Raw genomic sequence first — 13,230 nt, 5'->3', positions numbered from 1 at the left:
GTGGTGATATATTTACAGATATAATAAAAACACACACATTTAAGTTCGATAGTGCTCAATCGAAACTACTAGGTTTTAATGAAACTCGACATGGTGATTTGAAAATCGTTACATCTATGTCCACGAGAAGTAAAAACCGCTATGAACAGACAAAAACCTCATTTGCATATCAAACGATTCTACAAACAGTCATGAATATAGCTCGTCGTTTATAAAACGAAATGGACCGAAGGTCTTTTTAAATCACATAATTACAGACTGTAAAATCTCAACGTATTTTTTTATGAAATACTTTCTTCAGCAGCCGTTTCCTTAATATCTCAGGACAGTTGCTCAAGACAGTCTCATTCATTTTACGACTCAGAAAACTTTCTTTTTTAGAATTTTTTTATGAAACTACCGTTCTCCACTTTACTATCTTAAGAGTAGCGTCGAAAGAATTTCTTGTAATACGCTTAGCTTTTTAACTCTAGACCTTTCATTCAATTCAATGTGGAAATACTGAATGAAAATCTACAAAAAACTCTATATTATTTTTACAAAACATACCAATGATATACATTGAAGCATATTTCATTATGCAATAAACACAATATAGGGAACTACCCTATGTTTACTATTGGTGTATGTTAACTCTCTCGTTTTTATAATGGCTATGTTAGTCAGATCCCGATGTCTCCAGCCCAAATTTCAGGTTGAGTCAGCGAAGGGAAGTAAACAGTGTTTGTTACACTTCTTTAACTTGCAAAACTTATAAAGTCAATAATCTATATACCTGCCTCACTTTAATCGTGTCGCGAAATCAAGAAAAGAAGATACTTTTTGCATATACACTTCCGTGCTATTAAATATGCTCCTATCCCTTCCCCAGTTGCTGATTTTTTTCTCATTTAATGGAAAGCACCTATATACCATCTACATATCTGCAACATTGGCAGTCTTGTGAGTTTATTGCAGTCCTATAAAAATGAAAGCATACTGGCAAAGACCCGATCTCAAGTGGTCACTATTGCTACTTTTCATTGGAATCATCATCTATACCATCTTCTACAATCTACATTGTTTCAAACCTATTGCTATTTGGCAGTAGAATATTTAATACTAGAAAGGGGGGTACCAATAGTAAAAAATTCAATCAGGAACACATTAGTATAAGTTAGGTATAATTACAATTCGCCAATAAAAAACAAAAAGTTAAAACTATTCCAATTTCCGATATCAGATTCTTCGAATGTTAAATTGATGCAATTATGATTGCTACAAAACCATTATCATGGCGCCGATTGAGCGACAGGTAATTAGCGCGTCACAAGTTACTAAGTTCTACTTTATTAAACAATACAGTTTACCGGACCGTTTTCTATTAACAGCCTTTAATTATAGTTCTAATTTGATCTTGTTTGAAATGCCGTAACCAAAATAAAGTAAAAGCAAAATAGATCAATTAATAACAATATAATGTCGTTTACAATAAAATTAAGTCACTTTTTGAGTAATCTTTATGGCTAGGCTGACACACAATAAAGTTATAAAGATTTTTTGCGCGTTCACCACGGCGCTGAAATTCCAGAATATTTACACCAAGAACAGTGTTGGGATTATTTTGGTCGATGTTTGGAACGGTCCAATTCTGGGGTCATTTGTATTTGGTGGCCAAAATCTTTTGGGTGCTAAGACAACTAAAACTTGCTTGGTGACATCAAGACATCGACTTTTACTCTGCAAAGTCCAGGTTCATCCCAAGACGAAAGCTAAACTGGCAATTGATCCAAGGAATTATTTGGTAGTTGTTTTTAATCTCACCATTTCGATATCGCATCCTTTGCTGTTATAGTTAATTTCATCCACTAATATTTGACAACCTGCCAATGTGCTTGTTAAAAGTTTTTTTTTCCATTCTAACAATTATGGTGTCCATGGGTGGGTGTAAGCATTAACCATTCGGTAGACCTTGTGCTCTATTGCCACTTTTGCCATAATTAAAAAAAAAACAATTAAAGTAAGGAATTCCTCGTAAACGTCTTTTATAGTTTATTTTCATAGGTAAATAGATAGGCACTCAAACAATATAGGTACTTACAAATAAATACAAAGGAAAAAATATAAATTGGTCTTAGCGTCCAACGTTGTGCATTTTTAACCTGTGCTGTCGACTCCCGTAGTCGTTGACAGCGAGCTGTCATTTGAAATGAATTGACATCAAAGAATAGAATAGAGTTTTTAAAAAGTTAACGTACAAATATTTTAAATTCAAACTTGCCGCAGCGCATGACACTTTAATGCTATAGCAATAAAACTAAGCCCACTTACTCGTATACCACCAGCGCTGCCAAGTAAAAAAGAGTCATGAAAATAAACCACAAGCTTATACTCGTACTGCGCCAGACGGAACCGCTTGCCAACCGGTTACATTACCTGAACCTTTTGAATATTTAAGTATACCTATTTAAATTTGTGTTTAAAATATTTTTAAAAAGAGTTTTTAAAATTATGCAAGCTGCCTAAGCAGTATAACTGTATGGAGCTTGGTCTTGGGCTTGTCTAAACAATTCACCTGTAATGCCTCTGTATTCAATAAGTTTTGATCCAGATCGAAGTTCACGGACATCAATATTTTTATGGACGAAACAATACTTTTGAAAATATCTAAAAAGGACATGTATTTCGTTATACAAGGTTACATTGAACAACTACAGCAAAGTATATTGATTGTTAAAGCGGTCCGACTTTAAAGTTACCAAGAAGTAACTAACTGTTGCAACTATAATTTATAATTAATTTAAATTACTTTTCCGAAGATCGTTTAAAACGAAACTATTTTATCCAATCATTAGTTACGCTATTCGAATTTAATTAAATGTATTGTTTTGATTATGAGTTTTTTTTTATAAAAGGTGTCTTTATATAGAAAATTAATATTAATTCACACAAAGAAAAGCTAAATATAGTTCGTTATTTGATTCACTGTTCGATTTTTGAACTTCAATGATAAATCTTACAAAAAAATATAGTAACATTATCGGATGTTATTTTTATCACACATACATATTTTGTAGTACAAACAAAGAAATCTGCTAAAAGTCTAACATTAAAATGTGATAAAAGCGAGTAAAGCTACAAGGGTCCGCTAAAAATAACCTAACAAAGTACAGCATAATCCAGCCGGATATCCGTCAGTCCGCTCTTACATATATCCGGTTTCCTGCATTGATCTCACTACATTCCCAATTTGCTCGAACAATTCAAGCACAATAAAATAAGATTAACGTTTGTCTGATACTAAAATGTCGACGTATAAAAATACAATTACATTTTCAGATAAATATAAGAAGTAGGTAGTTTATGAAAAGTTTTTTTTTTAAATTGAAGTGGATTCCCAAACTATTTGCCAATCCACCTCTCAATTGATAGTACCATTGGTAGTTTAAGGAACTAAGGAAGTTCGTAACAGGCTCTAACTGACTCACTTTTCAAACCGGAACCCAGCAATACAAATAATAATTCGGCGGTGGAATAATAGAATTCTAAGTAAAATTGTTTCCGTAATCGAAGCAATTCTATCTATTATGTTTACATTTTTGCTATTTAATGCCCTATTGTCTAAACTTTGTTCTTTTATTAATTAGAGCATTAGATATGGTATGGTGTATACGTGATTTACTTTGCGCTATTCGGCGTTGTCGATATTTATGAATTGTGCAATTCTCATTCCTCCTTCGTAGCGAATATAACCCGCTCAAGGATTGCATCATCATTGATCCGATTAGAAAAAAAAATAAAAAGTAAGGCGAAGGTTCTCTTGACATTGTGTTATTCATTATATCGATATAAATAAGAAGTCTTATGAAAATAAAACTTAAGAGCAAAAAACGAATCACTGCGTAAAAAGAAAGAACTTGCTTCTTTCTATAACGTCCTATTATTTTTGAAAAAAATATATAATTACTGTAATACATAATTATTGTACAAAACAATAATGAAACCAAATTGAAAACTGTACTAGACGTTATTTTATTTTTAAGTTTTATTAAACTTATTTATATAATTATTTATTATATTAGTTTATTTTTTTATTATTGTAACGTAATACAAATCAACGAGATGTCAATCAAACATAACTTTGCCTCTCTCATGTTCGATATTGTATTCTTACAAATGTAGTTTGCTAGCCAGTTACCTTACTTAATCCTATTCAATGTTTAAGTACTCTATTTACCTTTAGCATTTGGAAAAGATTTTCAACTAGTGATTAGCATATATGAGTCAAAATCTATGTTTGTCCAAAATAAAATCTTTGGTGAATTTAATGATCGGGGCTTTTTTCAGTCGAGAAATTGAATATCGTTGGATGATTTTTCCAAGGTGAGCTATTAAAGATTTTCGTCAAAAAGATTGTTTAAATCCCGGTTTTGTTTGCGGAAATTGCATAATTACATTTTTAATGAAACACGAGTATCTAATACCCTGCTATTTTTTACGGGAAATCTTCTTTAAAAGCACACCAATGGTAGCTTTTGAATGATGCCTCGTAGATGATTCTACTATCCATTAACAAAACAAATCGTTTATATAATAGGCACAATTATTATCATGAAATATACTAAATATCATATAAATAGTTGCAAGAATTATTTGAAAAAAAAACCGAAATGGTAATAGTTTTTTAGGGTCTATCTGATGGTATGTGCTTACGATCGCCCATAGACCTTGGAACTAAGATTTCATGTCCCTTGTGGGTATAGTTAGTATCATCTACCCTTTAAACCTATAGGACATAACAGAAGTGAACATTGCTGTTTGGCTGTATAATTTACCTATAATGAGAGAATACGTACCTAGGTTACCAAAGAGACTTTAATGTTTTCTAAGACAGCAGATCCAAAACGACTAATCCAATGAGTAATTGAATTGGTAAAAACCAGTTATGACCGGTTTAAAATCACAAAAAGGGCTTAAGAAAACTACTTTCAAAAATAAAATCCACAAGCAAATGCAAGCAAAATTACTAACAAGGAAAGGAGTTGGTTGGACGATGATCGTTATATTCAATTGCTTAGAGATATACGATGCCTGCTATGGAGATAAATGACTTGCTCCCAACTTAGAGAATTTATAGCAATTATTTATAGCATCGCATCTAAACTACGACCAAATTAAAGTATAAATAACCTTCTTAAATTAGACGTATATTTTATGTCAACTTACGTATATTTAACTTGGTTGTAGGGCTTTGTGCAAGCCCGTCTGGGTAGGTATCACCCACTCATCAGTTATTCTACAACCAAATAACAGTACTCAGTTTTGTTGTGTTCCGGTTTGAAGGGTCAGTGAGCCAGTGTAACTACAAGCACAAAGGACGTGACATCTTAGTTCCCAAGGTTGATGGCACATTGACAATTAAAGGAATTGTAGTGTTTCTTACAGCGTCATTGTCTATGGGTGATGGTCACCACTTACGATGGTGCCCATATGCACGTCCGCCAAACTATATCATAAAAAATTTAAAAAACCTTGGTAAAACTTTAAAGTAACGCAAGTACACACTGTCGATAGTGTATTTGTTGTGTATCTTTCTACTATTTTGATTGTCTTATATAATGAATTTTAATTTGATCGACAAATGGGAACGAGTAAAAAAAATACATTAATTTATTCGCTTGACACATTGACGGTAATATTTCAAAGCACAGAACTAATTTACCAAGTTTCCGGCTGATATTTGAAGCGGGGGCGAAAAAAGAAAACTGAAAAGAGTTTTGTTACAAATTTATTAACAACAGAACATTTACTACGCTTACTTTTTATTTATAAACTTATTTTGCAACATAACAAGCACCAAAGTAAGATTAAAATGTAAATGAACATATTACTTTTGTCAATGAATATGTAATAAATCCTCCTGACCAAATTGAGAGCAAGGTGCCTTAATTCTTTAAAGTACATCAGCGCATAAGACATTATTGAATCACTAAAATACGCAATGGCAATCCTAACCAAATTGTGTCATATGTATACCAACGTGTGTATGAACACATGACAACTTAATTGTAACAAAGAATTTTCAGACTATTTTAAAATCTACTCGAAAAAAATTTGAGCTCCTGGATTTCAAAATCACATTTGAAAACAGGAGACCTCGACTTTATAACCCTTAAATCTATAGTAACAGAACATATTTTAAATGTAACACAACATTTTTAAATGAACTCTCATAATGAATAAATTACTTCAAATATAATGAGATTTTAAAACAAAATTAAACCTCTTTTATATGAGGATTATTAAATGAACTCGCCGCTTTTATATTATCCTGTAGCATTGTCTCCAAGCCTTTGACTAGGTAAGCACGAGCTCTTCAATCATCCCAGAGTGGACGCCATCTATGTATAAACTGTATATGTGTGTGTATTGCTCTCAGACTAAATTAAATATCACCTGGGCAAACGCGTAAACATCCCTGTCTAAAATCTTAGGAAATATGAATTTTTCTTTAAGTAAGTACTTCATTGAGTATATTTCACTACAATATTATTTATTTGTTGTACATTAAAAATTGTACGACCGATTACGGCTACGGTGGCCGTATAGCAGTGCACAAGTGTGTGTGTGCAAACACAGGGTATATCATAATCCGTTGAGGCGGCATATCGCCACGACTACATAGCCCGCATAGGTTGGTTCTAACGACGTTAAAAAACACAATTCGCCTCTTTGATTAATATATAAGAAATAATAACATATTTATTGTTTTCTACGTGTTGAATTTTTAACGTTATTGTGATTTTATCGTCTTCCGTAATAACCGAAATTTGTTTACTCCTTCCGCAAATTAAGTTTATAACATGTTGATAAGGCAACTGTTAGTTTAACAAAGTGAGTGAGGCTTCCGGAAAACGCCTCGTGACACGACAAATTTCAGGTTATAGTCGAAATACAAACAAAGAATGTTGCGTGTCCGGTCTCATTTCGTGGTTATATTTGACAGTGAGATAGATTTTATAGAATGGAGCCGTATCACTGAAACGTGTGACCTCAATGACCTATCTTTTATATAGTCGCATCTGACATTTATGTGCTTTATACTATGACTCATTTCAAAGAAAGAAATACTTTTGTGCTAATGGAAAAAAAAGCCTCCTTTAAGCGGTTACACTATTGAGTAAACAGTTTCCTTTATATGTCAAAGAGAGATATCAGAATCGTTCCCTTTAAAAATAGTGTTCGTTCAGCTTTCGAAATACGATCGAAATCATTTTTGAATAATTTGCAGAAACATACACAGTTTCTGCAAGTTTCAATTTTTTTTTTCGTCTACACTTATTTCCATTTTTTTTTCTTGTTAACAGCATAGCTTGACAATGGCCACAAAGTGAAAAAAAAAAGAATATCAATCGGCAAACAAAGGAAAAAATGGTGCCGAACTGTTTTGTATTTGCCTGTTTATATATAGATATTCTGTGAAAAAAATACTGAAACCAAATAGAAAATGATGCAAATGTGGTCCCATAAAAAGTATAATGCGAAGAAAATGCTAAGAAACTCCGCTTGAATCATATTTGAATCATTTATGAGGGCGTGAGTGATGAGACATACATTATTTAACAGTGTCAAATCAAATATTACAAAGCAGAGTACTTTGAACGCCGCGGTCTCCGTATTCCGTTACACGCCGGTATAACTTAGCTTTGTGTTTAAAAAAAATACCCGACATTATCCTTGGTATCGATCTGAAATAACCGCAAGCGGGCTCTGATTTACTGATGGACATTTTTAAATTTTAAACCGCCTTTGTTCTGAATTTAATTAATTCATTCATTAAAATGAATTATTAGACCTATAAAATTCTTATACTTATGTAATAACATAAATGCAGATATTAATATTTATATAATCATTTATATTTAAGTTCATTAGTTTTCTATGTAGTTACTTCTGATTTTCCATAACACAAGTACTTCAGCTAATTACAATAGAATCATAATGGATGTGATGTTATCTAATATTTATTTATTATTTAAATTTAGGTTTATCCTTTTACCCCACAACAACTGACCCGTCCAGATTTTTAAAGAGAGATTTAATGACGAATTAGTTTTTCGAAGGTAAAATTTAAAAACTTAAGAGTTACAAAAGAACTCAGATATTTATTCCTGCCAAATGGCCCGTGCATTATTCGGGAATAGCTATGTATAAATTTAAGATGGATTTTAATAGCGGTTTCAAACCCCTCTCCTTAGTGGGAGAGGAGGCCTTAGCCCACCAGTGGGAAATTTACAGGCTGTTACTGTTAATAGCGGTTGGTTTATTAATTGAAAATAATTTCTAATATACATCCTTATAAGTCGCCTTTCAATCAAAGCAGTACATTTTCAAACTTACTGACGCTATAATGACACCTTCACCCTACAGATATTATTGATTTGGATGCCTTTCATTGTAAATGCAAATTGTCTTCGTTGTGAAAAAAAAACTTCTAAAAAAAACAGATGATAGGTATACTTTTTTCACATATATTCTATTTTCTTCATTTGATTGACATCATTTATTCTTTGTTTGTAGTCATCATCTCGTCGAATACATTTCGACTTAAAAAAGAAGCGTTAAAAATAGTTGCACTGATAATATCTCTGTTGGATAAAGTTTAACATTGAGTGAAAAAATAAAATTTTAACAAAAAGAAAAACCGACTTCAAACAAAACACTATTTTAAAACAAATGAATATGCACGAAAAAATAATAAAAATAATTGCGTATTCAACATATTTTTTAGAGTCTTCCTAAGTTAAATGAAATGAAAAATATTAGACTACTTAAAAGTCGATTAACGATTATATCATGTAGTTATAGTTATTGGTATATTTGGAGCCGGTGTCAGCCACGGTGCCCTTGCCCCAACAATCAAAAGAAAGAAGCGATACGAGCCCCTTGATTGATCCAGTATATTATTGTGTAAAAGGTAATTTGTAAAAAACATATTTGTCAAAGTATTCTCGTATTGTTTTTTGATAGATATACTGTAGGGTTTTATTGGCTGACACCGACTCCAAATATAACAATAATTATAACTACATGATATAATCGTTAATCGACTTTTAAGTAGTCTAATATTTTTCATTTCATTTAACTTAGGAAGACTCTAAAAAATATGTTGAATACGCAATTATTTTTATTACTTTTTCGTGCATATTCATTTGTTTTAAAATAGTGTTTTGTTTGAAGTCGGTTTTTCTTTTTGTTAAAATTTTATTTATTTTTTGATTTTAAGTGAAGCTGATGTTGACTAACTAATTTTTTTTAATATGGATAGATTAAACGTTCCGTTTATATGAGTCAGAAACTACTTCGAGGACAATTTCAAAGGAAACTTGCGAATAAAGCAAAAATAGACTTTCGAAAATGCGGATTTAATACGTCACGCGGCGTAAACTACAAGGATCCCTCGAAAGAGCTGTAATCGAACTCAGCAAAAAAACTTTGAAAAAGACCAACTATATTTCGTTCATCATATGACATCACATCACATACACAAAATTTGATTAAAGATAGTAAGAAATTCTGCCCCATATCGCACCCTAACTGCGAGCCGTATAGGAGTTCCATCACTACATAGTATAAAACAAAGTCGCTTTCTCTGTCCCTATATCTTTAAATCTACGCAACGGATTTTGATGTGGTTTTTTTTAAAAGATAGTGTGATTCAAGGGGAAGGTTTGTGTATATAAAACATGAACAATATAGTAAAGAAACACTGATAATTTTAGAAGTTTGCGATGTGATGTCGTATATAAACAAATTCTGTAGTATATTTAGTACCAGTATTGCACCCGTGCGAAGCCGGGGTGGGTAACTAGTTGATTATAATATTCGACTATGATAATTACATAAACATAACCTCATTACGGAAGGTGACTCAAATATCCAAATAACCTATAAATAAAAGATTCGACCGAGTATCGCTAACGTGCTCCTCAGAATTGTTCCGTTCCCTTCCGTTCCGTTACTTTGTCATGGATCCTGTGCTCAGAAACTTACCAAACTTTCACCAAATTACCCTTGAAGTATATATTTTATAATAAAAAAAGAATTATCAAAATTGGTTAACGTGATTTTCAGTTATTCACCTATTTGTCGCGCATATACATAATGCAAATTTAAGACTTATGTCGTTTTCACATGGATACCATCATCGGAAAAAAAAATAAAAAAAATGGGACCCCACGGGAAGCACTACCTTTCAAACAAAAAAAAAATTATCAAAATCGGTCCACCCAGTGAAAAGTTATGAGGTAACAAACATAAAAAAAAAAAAAAAAAAAAAAAAAAAATACAGACGAATTGATAACCTCCTCCTTTTGGAAGTCGGTTGAAAAAAAGACAAAAGAATACATAAGAGCAAGAAAGAACTCAATATGAATACAAATTATTTATTTCTTGGCATGTAATTCAATCTACCGATAAGCTTATAGTTGGGTAACTTTTTTATATAGTGAATATTTTTAATAGTTATTATTTCGAGTCGAGATGCCCCAGTGGTTAGAACGCGTGCATCTTAACCGATGATTGCGGGTTCAAACCCAGGCAGGCACCGCTGTTTCATGTGCTTAATTTGTCTTTATAATTCATCTTGTGCTCAGCGGTGAAGGTAAACATCGTCAGGAAACCTGCATGTGATAAATATCATAGAAATTCTGCCACATGTGCATTCCACCAACCCGCATTGGAACAGCGTGGTGGAATATGTTCCAAACCTTCTCCTCAAAGGGAGAGGAGGCCTTTAGCCCAGCAGTGGGAATTTACAGGCTGTTGTTGTTTGTTGTTGTTGTTGAATATTTCAGTTTTAAATTAAGGACGTGACACTAATGTAAGTAGCCTATACGAGCCATAACGATGGAAGCAGTGAGCACACCCCACGTCCTTCAGTAGATCGAGTGACGTAAACCGATCTGAGACTTAAATCACTACTTGTTATCTTTTTTTTATGGTATAGTTTGGCGGTCGAGCATATGGGCCACCTGATGGTAATTGGTCAGCATCACCCACAGACAATGACGCTGTAAGAAATATTAACGATTCCTTAAATCGTCAATGTGCCACCAACCATGGGAACTAAGATGTTATGTCCCTTGTGCCTGTACTTACACTGGCTCATTCAAACTTCAAACCGGAACACAACAATACTGAGTACTGTTATTTGGCGGTAGAATAACTGAGGAGTGGGTGGTACCTACCCAGACGGGCTTGCACAAAGCTCTACCACCAAAAAATCTACGACTTTTTGTTGATATGAACTTTCAAACTTTAAATCGTAACTTGAAATCTTCGTATACGTTTTATAACACTCAATACAAATTATACAACAACAACAGCCTGTAAATTTCCCACTACTGGGCTAAGGCCTCCTCTCCCTTTGAGGGGAAGGTTTGGAACATATTCCACCATGCTATTCCAATGCGGGCTGAAATAAACATGTGGCAGAAATTATATGAAATTAGACTTTCACCGCCGAGCACGAGATGAATTATAAAGAGAATTTAAGCACATGAATATTCAGTGGTGCTTGCCTGGGTTTGAACCCGCGTTCTAACCATCTCTGCCATCTCTGCTCTACAAATCAAAAGTATAATAAAAATATATTATATTTGTAAATGTTTTGTTAGGAAAAAAAACTATTGTAGTTCATGTCTTTGATGAATTTCGGGCGCGGACTTTCGTAGGCTCATCGACACACCCCTAACCCACTTCTTCGCTGACACTGGGTCAATGCCGATTACACGCCAGCCTTATTTTTATACGGAACCTCGGAATAGACGTTGCCTGAATCAATTGAGATAATGAGATGTCAATAGATTATAGCTAGAAGGCCTTCTTACGATACTACTTTGAGTCGATAATGTTTTTCTTCGTATCTGTGGTAATGGAGTTGGAGTAACTATTCCGTAATATATTAAACTTCGAATTATTTTGTAAAGGTTGTCATTTAATATTTGAATCTGCAAAAAACATAATTTCTAGACTCGATTACCATGTTTAAGCTAAATCATATGTTACTCTCAATTTTGACATTATGATAAATACATTATTGATTAAATTAAACAAAGATTCATTCAGATTCAAGATCATTTAAATTACTTCCAAAACCTTCAATACGTTTTGTAAAAATTAGAGACATATGATATATAAATTTTAAGTGTAGTATTTTGTACTACTAGTTCAGGATCAAAAAGGACTAATTTCGCGACACTTTTGACTTAGCGCTTCAACATTTTAAAAATAAAAAAAGTTTAGTACATTACATTTGTCTGTCGACATCCAAGACCAAAGTCAAACTCGTCCTGGCAACAAAGAAAATCGAAGGCTCTTTTGTCGTACGTAAATCATTTTTTAGTTTTTTTTATTATTTAAAAATATATTTTCACAATATGAAGAATTGAAATGTTCGATTATCGGACTGTGTAAAAGACAATTGAAAAATGGTTTTGCTTGCGTTGTCAATGACAGCGCATCCAAAATGCAAAAAAAGAATGTTATATAATTTGCTCATCCTACCCCTACGCGGTTCTTAATGTTTTTTATAAACTTTAATATACCATATATAATCTGGATGTTTACCTATTAGTGCTCACACGACAGTCTGGGTTGCCAGAAAAAAAATAAGTAATTAACACTTACATTGATGCACTCTGAAACCATTCGTTAGCTGATAGATTCATAATAATTATTTTCCATTCGATCCATTAATACAAGAGTAATAACACTCATAAAAATTAACGTTCAAATATTTATTGAATATACAGTTTTTGTAAAGTAAAAAATTATGAATATATGTTAATTAAGTTTGTGATTGACACGAGAGATATTGCAAATATTTAAAATCAAAACAAATTCTGGTGAATTTTAATATCTTGAAACATCGTAAAAAAAGCATTGACGGAAATTTTCAGCTAATTAATGCAAGGAAGCTAACATCCGCGACCAAAATACGATAAGGCAGCGAAATGAAAATTTTATAGCACCGCGTGTATTATTCGCCGTACGAAATTAAATATGTACATTCATACATTAGCTAGTAGCTCCGTGCCAAATTTAATTCGATCTAAACATTCTCGTCCCATACGAATAATAAAGCACAGACCCGGTATCATGGTAAACGTGAAATATTTGAATCAAATTCGTGTGGACATTATCATTACTTAGTATAAAACAAAGTCGCATACCGCTGTCTGTCCCTGT

General features: G+C 32.7%; 2 protein-coding genes across 3 annotated transcripts in view; one reads left to right on the top strand and one right to left on the bottom strand.

Annotated features, from left to right (window-relative positions):
- The window catches only part of LOC124536213 (pseudouridine-metabolizing bifunctional protein C1861.05), a 167,904-nt gene that overhangs the window by 109,468 nt on the left and 45,206 nt on the right, over positions 1-13,230 (top strand). The gene's annotated exons all lie outside the window — the stretch shown is intronic.
- Positions 1-13,230, bottom strand: part of LOC124536160 (CD82 antigen-like) — a 98,322-nt gene that overhangs the window by 66,662 nt on the left and 18,430 nt on the right. The gene's annotated exons all lie outside the window — the stretch shown is intronic.

Source organism: Vanessa cardui, chromosome 2 (genome assembly GCF_905220365.1).
Source record: "Vanessa cardui chromosome 2, ilVanCard2.1, whole genome shotgun sequence".
NCBI lineage: Eukaryota > Metazoa > Arthropoda > Insecta > Lepidoptera > Nymphalidae > Vanessa > Vanessa cardui.
Note: the sequence above shows the minus strand (reverse complement) of the source record. Positions and strands in the feature narration are given on the sequence as shown.